The sequence below is a fragment of the Solanum stenotomum genome, chromosome 4 (assembly GCF_019186545.1).
Source record: "Solanum stenotomum isolate F172 chromosome 4, ASM1918654v1, whole genome shotgun sequence".
Lineage (NCBI taxonomy): Eukaryota > Viridiplantae > Streptophyta > Magnoliopsida > Solanales > Solanaceae > Solanum > Solanum stenotomum.
Window position 1 is genome coordinate 19,257,094 of NC_064285.1, and position 17,181 is coordinate 19,274,274.

A 17,181-nucleotide genomic window follows, 5' to 3' on the forward strand; every position below is an offset into this window, starting at 1 on the left:
CAAGACTTATGAAATTTCATCCATGAATTATAGGTTTACCTCTAAATTTTGGGTGATTTTGACAAGTCCAAATCTGATTTTTATCATGAAACATAAAATTATTCTTGAGCAAGAATATTTGACAAGGCAAATGAGTACGATATTGAATTTTTATTGAACAAGTAGATTTGTATCATTATCTAGGTGTAACACCTCTAATTCAAATAAGTGAAAAAATTGAAGGTTTCTTGGAATTCTTCTGCCAGTACCGATGGAGCCACCAACGACTCGTGGTCTGACACACGGTCCATAGGTAGGTCCGTGGTTGGACAATACAAGTTTTCCAAAAATGTCCAGTCTCAGTACTTTGTGACAGTTTACCATGATGGTCCATCATTCAATGTACGAGCCATAGGTAGGCCTTGTAGATGAGTTCCACACTTAGTGATATTTTAAGATAAAAAGTTGGGACCCATAACTGGATGTACGGTCCCTAAGTGGACCCACAGAACGTACATAGGGTCCCGTCGTTGGGAGTCAAAGTTGGTGGTCTCTGAACCCACCGATGGTCAACCAGGACGGTTTGTGGTAGGACCTACGGACCGTAGGTTGGGCTATTAGTGAGAGTCGACAGTTATTTTACGAAGGGCTTTTGGTCTTTTCTCAAATTATTCAAGCCCAATACTCTATCATTTTACCCTATATGCAAAGCCCTATACAATCATTTTTACCCCCAAAATCACCCGATTCAATTCAATCTCCTAAATTCCCCAAAGTTGAACAAGTCATCTTCTCAAATATTTTTCTCTCTAAGGAAGAAGAAGAAAACTAGAGATTCAAGATCAAGTCTCCTAATTCTCCATTGATTTCAAGCTTTTGGCATTGAGGTATGATAGTCTTCACCTATGGAGCTCTTTCCTCCATAGGATTCCTAAATTCTCTAATTTACAAGTTAGAAATCTTCAATTGAAACTAGGATTGTCTTCCATATCATGGGTTCCTTTCAATGCTGATCTAATTGATTGTTTTATGAACTATTATGCATGAATTGAGATAATTCTATGTTTTTAAGATGAATCCCCATGAACCCATGCTTAACTTATGTTTTCTAGAGTATGATGATTAAAAGTGGGTTTTGAACTATGAAAGATGAATTTATGAAGATATGCATGTTCTTATGAAATTGATGAAGTATGATATAAGTTGCTTTGACAGTAAAACATAAATGTTGTTGTCGACTGTTGTGAAAGGATTTCTCCCGTAACTCAATACATGCATATGAAAGGATTTTCTCACATAAAAGATTAATAAGGTTAAAAGTTCTTCTCACCTAAAATGGACCAAAGTTATGGAGCTATTCTAATGGCGAGACAAGTGGTGATTACCCATGTCCTCTAATGAAAAGACAAGAGGCGGTTACCCATGTCCTTTGAAGATAAAATGAATATGATTGATGACTAATTTGTGGGAATTATGATTAACACCAAGTGGACAAGTGGCGATTACTCGTGTCCCATAAATTATGTGCCACCGTAGGTTATATTAGATAGACATTAGCTATAGTGGATCCACTTAAGCTAGAAGTTATGGTTCTTAGCTTGGCAAGTACGAACACCTCTTTTTGGTGTGAGATATACACCGGATTCCATGTTATACTCACATGGTCTATGTTGGTTAAGACAAATTTCCCACAACAATAATATGAACTAAGGTTATGGTTAGAAGTATCTCACATGTGTTCAAAGATGATTTTACTTGGATTGACCATGATCATGAATATGTTTTTGACCTCTTATCTCATGTTTTAACTTGGTCTTGACATATCACAAAAATGTCCTTTTAGCATGATTTTATAACTCTATGCATTGCTATCATACTTGGTACATTATTGTACTAACGTATACTATTGCCTACATTCTTCTAAAAATGTAGGGTCCGATGCTCCGATTCAGCATCCCCGTGGCCAGTGATCACTTTGGTAGTCTTAAGTAGTGGTGAGTCCTCATGTTCTGAGGACCGAACCTTTTATCACTTTTCACCTTTACTTTTCATATATTGTATGTGATGCATGAGTTACGTCCCAATCACTCTTGATGTAATAGTTGGCTTTGAGACTATGTAGACTTCCGCTTGACTTTTTTTGAACAAACTCTTTATGATATAAACTGTCTTTTTAAACTCTTTAATTCCATTATATTGTTTATGCATGCTAAGTGGCTTGTGTAGGGCCTCTCAGAGTCCTATACGCCATGTCACGTCTAGGATATACTTTGGATCATGACACTAGGACTCCTAGGAAAATGAATGGTCCATATCCAAGTTGTATGATGCAATAAGATGCATCTTACTTTTAAAAAAATAGAGCTGGTGTGAAGAAGAATCAGGTCTCATGAAGACCTTTAGTGTAAAAAAAAAATAGTGTTCTTCTTGTATAAATAATGGATACAAATTCTACAATTATTTTATTCATTTTTCGAGAATATCCATTAGGTGTGTGCACTATTGTGATTAAATCGGAAAACTAAATCGAAAAAATGAATTATAATTTGTATGATTTTTTGGTTTGGCTTTGGATTAATAATTTACTTTTTTGGTTTGCTTTCAGATTTAAAAAAATTAAAACAAAAAAACCAAATTATAAATAAAGAGAGAGAGAGAGAGAGAGAGAGTGTGTGTGTGTTATTGTCTTTCCTTATGATTTAATTTATATTTTATGTTTGGATATCTATAATTGATATATTCTTAAGTGTTGTGTTTTACTTGTGATTTATATTAGAAGGTATATTTGAGAGATTTATTATTAGAAGGTAAATTATATTTTCAAATTGTAAATATAATTCTGATTATGTTTCTAATTATTGCATAACAGAATAACCAAATCGAGAAAAATCAAACTGAAAAGAGAAAATCCAAACCGAACCAAATTTATTTTGGTTCGTATTGGATTATACTTCTTTAAAACCAAAAACAAAAATACTCTAACCGAATAGTACAAAACCAAACCGAAAAAATGAATGCACACCCCTAATACTCATTATGTTTGATTTCGCTTCACAAAGCTAATATTTGAAACCACAGACATAAGAAATTGTAAATGGTTCGCTTAAATATCGATTAGTGATTGGGTAATGTTAACTTTTGGAACTTAATGCCCTAATATTATGGATAAACCGATTTTGACAAGAATTTACTAATTTTGTCAATTATTTTAACTACGTATGAGCATGAAAATTGGAAATCCTACTTTGATGATTTTAAGGTCGATTTGAACTTTATATTTAATAAAATTTTAGATTTGAGTTTCTCACCTTATCAATAGTACGATTTTAAGAGAAATTTTACGTTTTCACTTGGAGGATCAGGACTTTTGTGTACATTTTTTGTGTTCAAAAAGGAGGTTTCTACAATCAACCCAAAGCCATTCATGGAGTCTTAGCCCCACAAACCTGTCTAAAGCAGTTCATATGTTCAAGAACTCATTTTATGGGGTTTGTAGATTTCTTAATACCCAAATTAATGCCTAGATTAACAAATAAGCTTAACATAAAAAATGGAAATCACTCATAATTACCCTCCCTTTACATTTTTCCCCATTAATAAATAACCTAGGGTTCAACTCACAAAGTTCCACGAAGAAGTCACCCATCAATTGTGTGAAGAAAATGAATTATGAAGGGAAAGATGAATTGAAATTACAAACCTGAAGAGAGAAAAAATCCTCTATCTGGAAAGAGTCGCCCTTGGTATTCTCTGGTCAAATAATATATGTTATGAACAAGATTGGACAAAAAACTTACTTAAAACATGAACTAAATAATCACGACCTTCGCTATAGCGAAGGTCACTATATCGATGATCTCTTTGACATAGCAAAGCTTGACAGCTTTGATGCCTTCACTATAGTGAAGCTCGGAAGATTTTTGACCACTCGCTCATTTTTTGACTTTTTGCCAATCCTCATCCCCTAGGGACTTATACAAGGGAACTATGATAAAAAAAAATAGTCTACAACAACGGGGAAGGTCGGTACATCAGATACAAATTCAACATACGTTAATCCCCGCACATATATCAAAGGGGGAATCTGAATGAAAGGATAGAAGGAAGGAATATAAATATATATACCGAGACTCCATGAACAACAAAGGATATCTGCTATGCATGTATGATACAGTCCCCCAAGTGCCTCCTTTGGAGGACAGTTCTTCCAATAGACCTTGATAGAAAAAATAACTCCAGATCTCAACTCACAGACTTCCCTATTTAAAATAGCCACACACTACTTTTATAAGATAAGATCTTATTAAATATCACAGAATCCCACCAAATGAAATCATTGTCATCACCGTGAAAAATTATTTAGCATAGACACATGAAACACTGGATGATAGCCTAACAAACCTGGAGGCAAGGCCAACTCACATGCTACCTCCCCCACACATCTAAGAATATCAAAAGGACTAATAGACCATAGACTTAACTTACCTCTCTTTTCAAACCTCATTACATCCTTCATGGGTGAAACTTTGAGCAAAATCTTTTCCCCTAGAATGAAATTTATATTTCTAAATGTGACGTTCCAACTTAAGATTAGAAGTCCCACATCGGTAAAACACACGAGAGATGTTGGGTATATAAGTAAGCTTGCCTTACTAACTAATGACACAGTTTAAAGCTGTGTGGGCCTAGGCCCAGAGCGGATAATATCACCAGAGGGCTGGGCCATTACAAATGGTATCAATGCCACTCATGTGTCAGCCTTGTTGATGTGGGCCAGAGTTCAACTGAGTTTAGGCAAATCCCGGTAAGGTGGGGCAAAACCTTAGTGCTGAGTCTAGGAAAATCCCATTTGGTGGGGCAAACCTCAGTGAGGATGTTGAGTCCCTGAATGGGGTATATGTGACGCTCTAACTTAAGATTAGAAGTCCCACATAGACAAAACACAAGAGAGATGCTGGGTATATAATTAAGCAGACCTTACTAACTAGTGACACGTTTTAAAGCCGTGCGGGCCTTGACCCAGAGCGGAAAATATCACTAAAGGGTTAGGCCGTTATACTAACCTTATGATGTGTATATTCCTTCTATCTATTTTGATCAGCCAAAAGCTTTTTCTAGATCATCTTCACCTTCTCCAAAGACTCCCTCATAAGTTTTGTACCCCATAACCTTACCTCAAATGCATCAAACCAACCAATGGGAGATCTACACTTTCTCAAATAAAATGCCTCAAATTGAGCCATATTAATATTTGAGCGATAATTATTATTATATGAAAACTCAGCCAATGGCAAGAACTGGTCCCAATGACCACCAAAGTCGATCACACATGCATAAAGTATGTATTCCAATACCTGAATAATCATCTGAAACTGCCAATCAGTCTGAGGGGGGGAAAGTTATACTCAAATGCATTGGGGACAACTTAGCTTGCAAGGTTCTCCAAATGTTAGATTAAACTGCCTTCCTCTATAAGAAATGATGGAGACCAAAACTCCATGCAATTTAACAACCTCATGAAGATATATCTTGGTAAACTTCTCTGCATTATAAGTCACTTGAACTGGTATGGAATGTGAAGAATTAGTCATCCTAGCTAAAATCACCAAAATCAAATTGAACTTACTCATGGTTCTTGGAAGACCAAATAAGAAATTTATAGCAATCCCCTCCCACTTCCACTTAGGAATATTTGAAAATTTGGACATTGAACAATAAATCCCACAGTATCATGATTTGTTTTACCCTACCTGTAAAGTTGTCTCAAGTTAGGATGGCTCTAGGATGTACAAAATATCTAAAATTGCGAGCCTCTATCAGAAAAGTTCTGAGACATGGGGTGCACTCACACACCCTTTGATCCTCAGAACACCCTCATCATATATCATTTCTTCTTTTGCTTCCCCTTGAAATACCTTGTCACGAATCTTGCACAACTTAGCATCTTCAAAATGTTTGGCCTTAATGCAATTGAAAAACAAAGATCTTGCCTCTACATGAGCCAATAGTCTACCAAAATCCAATAACTCAAGTCTCATAAGACTGTTAGCCAGAGTCTAAACCTCTCTAGCATAAGAACATCTCAAACCTCCAACCAAGTTAAACTACCTATGCTCTCAGACATTCTGCTCAATGTATCAACTACCACATTAACCTTACTTGAATGAAACAAAATAGTTACGTCATAATCATTGAGAAACTCAATACATCTTTATTGTCTCACATTCAAATCCTTCTGATTAAATACATGTTGAAGGATGTGGTGATTACTGAATACTCAAAATGGACACCATAATGATAATGTGTCGAGATTTTTGGAGCAAATACCATAACTGCCAACTTCAAATCATGAGGTGGAATAGTTTTTTTCATGAACCTTCAACTATATAGAGACGTATGAAATAACTATCTTATCCTACATCATAACAAAACCCAAATTAGAACATAAAGCATCACATTAAACTACAAAATCTTTACCTTTCATGGGCAAAGCTAGAATAGTTGTTGTGGTCAGCAAATTCTTGAGCATTTGGAATCTCTCCAAACATTTATTAGACCATTTGAATAAAACCTCCTTATGAGTCAAACTGGTCAACTTCACAAACCGATGGTAATAACCGGCTAACCCCACAAAAGTGTGAATCTCTAAGACTGAAGTGGTCCTTGCCCAATTCTTGACTACTTTGATCTTATGTAGATCAACCATCACTCATACTTTAGAAACCATATTCCCTAGGAAGTACACTATAGACAACCAAAATTCACACCTACAAAATTTAGCAAGCAACTGCTTCATATTTAGCAACCCCAAAACAATCCTATGGTGATCCTCATGTTTCTCCTTACTCTTTGAAAATATCAAGATGTCTTCCACGAATACAATAATGAACAAATCTAAATAGGGTTTGAAAACACTATTTATCAAGCTCATAAAAGTGCTAGGAGCAATAGTAAATCTAAAAGATATAACCAAAAATGCACAATGTGCATGTCTGGTCCAAAAGACTGTCTCACAAATATTTTAAGCCTGAATCTTAAGCTGATGATACCTGGGCCTCAAGCCAATCTTTGAGAAGATTGACTCACCTTGTAATTAATCAAAGAAGTCATATATGCTAAAAAAAGGGATACTTATTCCAAATAGTGACCTTGTTATACACACATACTCCTATCTTTCTGTCATGCCCTGAGCCTACACCATAGACGTGGTCATCACTCGAGAACCATTTCTGATCCCCAAGTGAACCCTTGGCCTGGCTGACTATTTAGCGGAGGACTTAGTCAAGAAAAAATAAGCTTTAAAAGATAGAATTTAGAACATTCAAGCTCAACTAAATACTGAACTCAAATTGTTTGAAAATACTTAAGTGCAATAATAATATTAATACTTTGCAAAACAATCTCAAAATGTCTTAAACAAAAGGGAAATACTAAGAGACTCATCAACTCTAACTATCTATGAAGCCTCTAATACTAGGATAGAACTCGGGACAAGACCCCGACAACTCAACAATAATATGAAAGTAAGTTGTGAAATAGTACGGCAAGCACGGAGGCACACAAAAGCTGTCTGAACCACAAAGTGATCTTAATGAAATGCCTGTTGATGATCTTGAGCACCGATATCTGCATCATAAAAGATACAGGTTGAATGACATTAATACATTTGAATGTACGAGTATGTAATATAGCTAAGGTAACATAACAGAAAGAAAAGACTGCAATAGGTATAACATAAACTGAACTTAATGTAAAGAATCATAGGAATGAAACCATTTAACTTTACAAAATAATTTCTCATCCTTTGAAATTTAACATAAGAAGTGATATATAAAAATATACTTTAAACTCTATTGGAAGATTCTCTAACCGACAACCATCACTATGAGCTAAGTGATGATACAACCTCTTGTCCACGCTGCCAGAACTGTCCTATATCATGCCGGGATATAGAACACATCAACGAAATGGATCCACTAAGCTCTGCTTGTAGGCACTAAGGATTCATCTAAAAAGTCTGATCTTGTACCCATGTTGGCAAGACATGGTTTATGGGGCCTGTGAGTTGTCTGAACTCTCCCCCATATTGGTGCTCAATACTACTCCCAATAATGTTTACTCTTTCTCAATGTATGAAAGCATTACTCTTCTATGGTTTGAGACAATTTCTCAAACTATCCTCTTAAAAGAGGTAACTGCTCTGAATTAACTTTGAACTCATTACTCGTTTAGAAATTAAAGTTTCTCTTTTCTGAATGTCAGGATGATAAATTTGCGAATCAATAGTTCCCTTAAGATTTACTCAAAATGCCTCTTTAAACTTTCGTTTTACTGTTAGGGTTTTCCCATGATTTTCTTGCCTTATTTGAAGTTTATGTTTTCCTAAAAGAAAAGACAAAACATTTCATAAATGTTTTACTGAAAGGAAACCATTATTTTCTTCCATAATTGGTTTATTCTCTCCTTAGAGGAAAAGGTTGGAGATTTATAAATTCAAGATCCATATTCTCATAGCATAACATAATAGTATCCACAATGTAGTCATTTAGAAACCTTTGTGTATGGGTGAGATTTTCTCTCTACAATTTTAATGTTTTTTTATTAGTTATTAATATGTAGGCCAGTTGGACAAATTCCATAAAATAATATTTTGATTTTCAGTATACGTTTTTGTCATCTGATTTATCAATGTCATGATTTGCAATTGTAAATGTCCGCATGACGCCCTAATCACTTTTATAACCAACAAGTGGTGTGAGAGCACATGGTTCAATGACCCAATGGTTGAACAATATTGAAGACAAGTTCAAGTGGTCTTAAATCAATTTGCAATCAATGCGATTGTAATGCCCCAGATATATTTTGAGCTAAGACTCGAACTATCCTTCGTTGTGAGTAGGATTTTACCAAAGAATTTTAAATTTCTTGAGTGTTAAGGTCACTATGTGTAACACATTGAGTTCCAAGAAGAACCAAAGAGAGTTCTTTCAAGTCATTCTCAAGTTCTTCTAAGTTTTGGGTCAACTTCAAACGACCAAAACTCTTATTACAGGATGAGTTAGGTGAGCCATGAGATATCAAATGAAAGGTCTTTGAATTATATTTCCAATGCCACTGATTTTTCTACGTTTCAAGTTCAGATGAGTGAGATATTCCCTTTTGAAGTTAGGTTGTCCAAATAAGGAAAGTTACCCAAAAATAGGAAGGGGTATTTGGTCTTTTCCTTACCCAATCAGATTTAATTCATATTTAGTAAGGTTTTATGGGTCCAATCTGGTTAGGTTAAGTTTTATAATCCTAATATATGCCTAGATTTTTAGTTCAGAGTTCAAGAAGAGAAAAGAAGAGAAAAAAAATGAGAAAAGAGGAAATGATCAAAACGTTCGTCGAGATTCTTGTGTTTTGTTGTGGATTTTCGCCATGGGTTTGATCCCTAAGAGCTATGTAAGTTTCCCATAGTGTTGGGTTAGTTCACCTACACGCCAAACATGATTTTCATATTTGAATTAGTCCATAAAGATTGAAAGATTTATGTTCTTGTTAAGTGCTCTTGAAGTTCATTCAAAATCTTGTTTTGTTGGGGTTTTGATGATTTCTTGAGATGAAATTTAGTGATTTGAGTGTTGTTTAGAGTAGATTAGAGTGTACTTATGTTAGTTAATCTAATCCAAGTGATTGGGGAAGAGATCATTTGATTCTAGGCGAGTTAGGGTGAGAAAACGAGCACAAAAAGTCGTCGAAGTTTTTCTGGGTTGGGGACTTGCACCCCACGCCAGTCATATCCCCCTAACCACTTCTTTGTAGGAAGAGGTATGGCGCCCTGTGCCACTCGTTGTGCCAGGGTCTCCTACCCCCACCTATTCTCTGTCGTTTTTCCCGTTTGAGTCCTTTAAAAGGGTACCTTCAAGCCCTATCGATTCTAAAAACTATAAACTACTTCTAAACACCTAGAAATAATTCCTAACATGATCATAACCTTGAATTCATAATTCAAATTTAAGGTAGAGTTAGGAGGTAAGTCTTTAGAGTTCTTTAGAATGTTTTGAGAAAGTCCCTTTGAGTCTTTTTGAGGAGTCTTCTACAATTTCTAATAACTTGTTTCAAGACTCAAGCAAGTGAGTATGAGAGTGAGGAGAATGAATTCATGAGTCTACTTTATCATCACGATATCCTTCATATCATGAACCATAACTCTTGAATTCATAATTCACATTCAAGAGAGACTTAAGAGTAGAGTTCAAGAAAGCTTTTGAGTTCAATTGTCAATCCTTTGTGATCTACTATTTATTCGAGCTAATTTTTGAGGAAGTAAGTATGAGAATGAGAAGAGTCATATATATGAGTTCCTTATTGATATTTTGACCTTTGAGTCGAGTCGTTCATGCCTATAACTTTTGTATGAACTCCATCAGTTGAGTACCTTTGAGAGGAGTAGTATCTTCAAGTTCTAAGTCTTTAGTATTGAGTTTTTAATCCCTTTGAGATTATATTTCTAATCATGGGACTAATACATGTTACCCATGAAGCCCTTGAGTTGAGTTGTTCATTTCCATAATTTCGATCCTATAAGTCGAGTAGTCTATAGATGAGTAGTATCATTGAGTCTTGAGTTCTGAGTATTGTGGTTCTTTATTGCTAATAAGATTCCTGAGTTGAGTCATTCATGTTCATAATTCCACATGAACCTTATGATTTGAGTTACCAATTTTAAAAATCTTTTTAAAGCCAACACTTGAGTTCTTAAACTGAGTTTCAAGAAAGTAAAGATGGGTTTTGAGAAAAGAATTTTCTAAAACATGATTAGTATGACATTCGAGTATGCCATCAATGTATGAGCAGTATGGTATCTAGATACACCATCAATGTTTATGCAGTATGACTTCCCTAGTCATCAATGATCATATTATAATATGATTTTTGAAATGTTTTTGAGAAAGAGCATAGTTAAGTTCATTTTCTTTAAAATAATATATGGGGACTAAGTATTCCCAAGAGTAAATGTTTTCACATTTAAAAGAGGAGGAAACTGAGATTTCCAAACGAGTTTTGAGCAATTTGAGTAACATCTCTTTTTAGAGAAAGATTTTGAGTAATAACCTCAAACCATAGAAAGAGATATGTTTTTAAACATATGAGCTGAGTATATTCTGGGAGTAGTATTGAGCACTGATATGGGGACGAGTTCATAATAACTCAAGTCTCCATAAACTATGTTGTCAACGTGGGTAGAAAGGGTTATACTTTTTAGATGATTCCTTAATGTTTTTTAGCATAGACTAGTGGATCCACTTAGTTCAGAGGTCTTATACCCGAAAAAGTATAGGACAGTTCTGGCAGCGTGGGCGAGACGCTGTATCATCACATAGCTCATAGTGATGGTTGTTGGTTAAATAAACTCCCATAGAGTTATATTATATTTTATTATGTACAAATTGAGTTGTTATTGTATTCTTCAACGCATTGAGTTGCTATCTACTATTTTAAAAGGTTTCCATATATTGCATCTTTTATTGCTTCTTTATTCTTGAGTATCTTGAGTTGAACTGTGTTTCATTGAGTCGAGTACCTTATTGTTGAATTGAGCCTTATTTCACTGAGTTGAATATATTATTGTTGAGTTGAGCCTTATTTCATTGAGTTCAATATCTTATTGTTGAGTTGAGCTTTATTTCACTGAGTTGAAGATTTTACCCTTGAGTTGAGCCTTATTTTCTCTGAGTTAAGTTGAGTGAGTGAAGAAGAGGTAAGTATGTTTCTATTCCACCAGTTCAAGCTTATGTTATGCTTTAGAATTCCCCTTACATATTCGTACATTCCATGTACTGATCCATTTGGCCTGCATCGTTTCATGATGCATATATGGGTACTCATGATCATCAACAGGCGCTTCGTTGATACCACTTGTAGTTCGAATTAGCTATGGTGAGACTCCTTGCTTCCGGAGGGTTCCAATTGTACTTTCAGTTATATCAATTGTTAGGATGTCGTGGGTCTTGTCCCGACTTCCATCTTTGTCAGTTAGAGGCTTCATAGATACACAGTAGAGTTCGAGAAGTCTGTTTCATTTATTTTGTTAAATGTTTTAAAGACTTGAGTTGCCTATTGTTGGCTAGTTGAATATTCTATTTATATTCAGAGTAAATCATTTGAGTTAAAGCTTTGTATTTGAGTTTCATGAATTCTATTCAGTTTTTAAAATTTTTTATGCCTGAGTTAGTCTTCCGCTCGTAGTAAGTCAGGATGAGGGTTCGCTTGGGGACCAATGGTTCTCGAGTGCCGTCCATATCCAGGGTATAGGCTCGGGTCGTGACAGTGATGATAATGAAGATTTTTGTGCTGCTACATGTGGAGAAAAAATTCAAATATATTTTCAACAATATCTTGTTGCCCAATCCTTTAAACCAAAATCAATTTTTAACTCATGCTTACTTTAGAGCATGGACTCCAACTTTCAACCCCTACAAACTTTAATACTTGGGCTACACTTTTAACTCATGTATCCTTAATTTTAACGCATGAGCTCCACTTTTAACTGATGCATCTTATTTTTAATGCATGAGCTTCACTTTTAACTCATATATATTACTTTTAACGTATGCGCCCCACTTTCAACCCTGCTCATAATTTTTAACACAGGGCTCCAATTTTTAAATCATGTTAAACAATAATGATACATGATGATTTTGTGAAGATCAAGATTATAAAGAATATGAAGAAGGGGGATCAAGTTTTGTCAAGAAAATCCAGCCAAAATGGGAGATTTGTTAGGGTTTTGACCTAATTTTGTTGCCATATTTGAAGTTTAATTTTTCCTTAAAGATAGAGAAAATATTACCATAAATATTTTTACTTTTTATGAAAGGAAAACATTATTCTGTTCCATAATTGGTTTATTCTTTCCTTAGAGGAAAAGTGTTATGAACCAAGTCCAGCCCAATGTAGATAGTAATGTCATACAAGTTGTTATTGGGCTGCCAAGAGCTTTGGGCCGAGAACAAGCAATAGGGCCAGGTTAATTTGGGATCCGGGTTGAGTAGTGGGCATGAAATGGTTCCATCAAAAAGGGTAGTGATAAGTGAGTTAGGGATTATGCAAATTGTTGAGAAAAAAATGTATAGTCCTCTCATCCCCTTTCTTTGAGTCTATGCTTCTCACCCCTTTCTTCTATTGTTGTTCTATAATTTCCATTTAGTTCTTAAATTCCTTTGTAATCCCAATTATGAGTTAGTGAAATAGATTTGTCGGTTGTTTGAATATGAATTGTGTTGGCCTTGTTATTGGGTTTGTTACATTGGTGCTTTCATTGATTTGTCTACCATGGTGGACACTTCGCTCACCTCCCTTAATGAATCCATTTGTGCATTCCACCAATGGTTTGATTTCCTCCAGTCATCCCATGTTCTGCCCCATTCAACTCCTCGTCGTATATCAGATTCAGTTTTCCTTCCACAATTTAGTGGTGATAATCCAACAGTTTGGGTTCTTCAGGCAGAGAAGTATTTCGCATTCCACAACATTTTATCAAAGCATAAACTGTCCTTGGCTTCTTTTTATTTTGATGCGATGCTTTAGAATGGTATTGATGGTTATTTCGCAACAAACAACTCGCTGGTTGGGATCATTTTGTGGACAAAGTGTTGATTCATTTTTGCTCCAGTACTAGAGACACCTATAGCGAGTTCGTATCCATTCCCAAGCAACATGAGGCAACGGAGAATTATATAACTAACTCATACTCGCCTCAATACATGAATGAACACTCAGATCGTAACAAACCAAGCCTAGCACACACATTGTTCAAGGAGATGTCGGATGGGGAAACTAATTGCTTTAGAGATGAATCTATGGTGCTAAGAGAGACCCAGGTATGTCACCTTTCTTAACAGAACAACATCTCGGTTTCACTAGAAATTTCGTATGATCTCTTTGCTGAAAACTCTGAAGTAGACCACATGTTTGATAAAATTCCTGAGAAGTGTAATGAAGTAGATTCCTTGGACAATACCTCTGTTGGAAGTAATATTTATACTTTTGATGATATGGACAGTAGACCAATTTCATCAATACCTAGTTTGTATGATCAAATGGTGTTGAATCCAAATTTATCTAATAACCCTACTAAAGATGAAACACTTGGATTTCCAAACAAACCCCTCTACGAACTGTCTCAGTATGATAATGACCAATCAAGTCGAGAAGGAGGACAGAATGTTCGTCCAATATCCTATGAAACACCTCCACCATAAGAGTACTCCACTAATATGTTGTTGTCTGCTTTCGGTGTGCACACTGATCATTCCATGAAGACTTTTTCATGCGTGAAGTTGTTGATCATGCTAAGCTTGTAGAAGCAATCACCGCTGCAAAGTATAGAAATGTGGTAGTTGTTGGGGAAGAGTACAATGATTGTGAGCTTCTTCATGACTTGGGACTGTTTGCAATGGACAAGGAAACTATCAAATATTTCAGAATGAGTACAACAAGTATGTTCGACAACAATCTTTGGTCGTCTTGTGTCATTGGTTGTGGCCACAAGGTCGCAAGATCGTTAATTGGAGATCCCAATTTTAGTTGGACTGTAATTTTTAAGGAATTTGTATTGAAGGACGTAGATGAAATAGTGGATAACACATCTCCTTTCTTCACTAATATCTATTTGCTTGTAGATGATATTCCCACATCTGGTTCTACCATTGCCTGGAATGCTAGACTGGCATGGTTGACGGTTGGAATGGTTGTTCATTTAGCACACCGACACAAACTGCAGGTTAGCAAGCTAGTGCACAATGGGAATAACTCTGAAATATTGGAGTTAATGACAGATTTTGAGACCGAGCACAATCACATCAATAAAGACTTTTATATTCTTACTTATATATATTTGCTTTGAATGCTTCGAGCAACCATTTACGTTTACTTGATGTACATACATGCCCGGTGCTAGTGCTTATCAACTCTAAAGGTGGAGGTCAACTTGGAGGAGAACTTCTTTGTACATTTCGTCATCTTCTTAACAAATATAAAGTTTTTGATTTGGGATACAAAGCTCCGGATAGTGTTTTACGTAGACTGTATTTGAATATAGATAGGCTCAAGGGTAATGGTGATCGATTTTCCACCGATATTGACGAGAGAATGAGAATTATTGTTGCAGTTGGAGATGGCACAGTTGGTTGGCTTCTCGGAGTTGTATGTGATCTCACACTATCTTAGCAGCCTCCAATTGCAACATCACCTTTGGAAACTGGAAAAGAGATCTTGTTTCTAGAAAATTGGTTTCCGATAATTGATGCGGTGGGAATACATCTTAATTTCAATCTTGATAGCGGAATATGTTACAGAGACATCTACCACTTTAGATGTGTTATGATTCTGGTTAAAGTTGGACAAGTTATTACAGAGGAAATAGGAGTAATACCAATTTCCTTATTACCCTTGGAAGACAGCATAGAATTGCACTTTGCATCAGATCATTTTCTTTGGCTTTTATTGCTGCATGGAAAATTTTTGTCCAACTTTACACTTGAGACATTGCAGCAAGTGGAAGTTGCTACTCTTCATATAATTGAGAAAGTTGTGGATAGATTTCATGACTTGAACCTTGAGGACAAGGTTCTTAATTGGGATGGGGGGTATTGTTATGAACCGAGTCCAACCCAATGTAGATACTAATGTCACACAAGTTGTTATTGGGCTGACAAGAGCTATTGGGCCGAGAACGAGTAATAGGGCCAGGTTAATTTGGGATCCGGGTTGAGTAGTGGGCATGAAACAGTTCCATCAAAAAGGGTAGTGATAAGTGAGTTAGGGATTATGCAAATTGTTGAGAAAAAATGTCTAGTCCTCTCATCCCCTTTCTTTGAGTCTATGCTTCTCACCCCTTTCTTCTATTGGTGTTCTTTAATTTCCATTTAGTTCTTAAATNTAGTCCATAAAGATTGAAAGATTTATGTTCTTGTTAAGTGCTCTTGAAGTTCATTCTAAATCTTGTTTTGTTGGGGTTTTGATGATTTCTTGAGATGAAATTTAGTGATTTAAATGTTTTTTAGAGTATATTAGAGTGTACTTATGTTAAGTAATCTAATCCAAGTGATTGGGGAAGAGATCGTTTGATTCTAGGCGAGTTAGGGTGAGAAAACGAGCACAAAAAGTCGTCGAAGTTTTTCTGGGTTGGGGACTTGCACCGCACGCTAGCCATAGCCCCCTAACCACTCCTTTGTAGGAAGAGATATGGCGCCCTGTGCCACTTGTTGTGCCAGGGTCTCCTACCCCCACCTATTCTCTGTCATTTTGGCCGTTTGAGTCCTTTAAAAGGGTACCTTCAAGCCCTATCAATTCTAAACACTATAAACTACTTCTAAACACCTAGAAATAATTCCTAACATGATCATAACCTTGAATTCATAATTCAAATTTAAGGTAGAGTTAAGAGGTAAGTCTTGAGAGTTCTTTAGAATGTTTTGAGAAAGTCCCTTTGAGTCTTTTTGAGGAGTCTTCTACAATTTCTAATAACTTGTTTCAAGACTCGAGCAAGTGAGTATGAAAGTGAGGAGAATGTATTCATGAGTCTACTTTATCATCACGATATCCTTCATATCATGAACCATAACTCTTGAATTCATAATTCACATTCAAGAGAGAGTTAAGAGTAGAGTTCAAGAAAGCTTTTAAGTTCAAATGGCAATCCTTTGTGATCTACTATTTATTCGAGCTAAGTTTTGAGGAAGTAAGTATGAGAGTGAGAAGAGTCGTATATATGAGTTCCTTATTGATATTTTGACCCTTGAGTCGAGTCGTTCATGCCCATAACTTTCGTATGAACTCCATCAGTTGAGTACCTTTGAGAGGAGTAGTATCTTCAAGTTCTAAGTCTTCAGTATTGAGTTTTTAATCCCATTGAGATTATATTTCTAATCATGGGACTAATACATGTTACCCATGAAGCCCTTGAGTTGAGTTGTTCATTTCCATAATTTCGCATGGATCCTATGAGTCGAGTAGTCTATAGATGAGTAGTATCATTGAGTCTTGAGTTCTGAGTATTGTGGTTCATTATTGCTATTAAGATCCCTGAGTTGAGTCATTCATGTTCATAATTCCACATGAACCTTATGATTTGAGTTACCAATTTTAAAAAGCTTTTTAAAGCCAACACTTGAGTTCTTAAATTGAGTTTCAAGAAAGTAAAGATGAGTTTTGAGA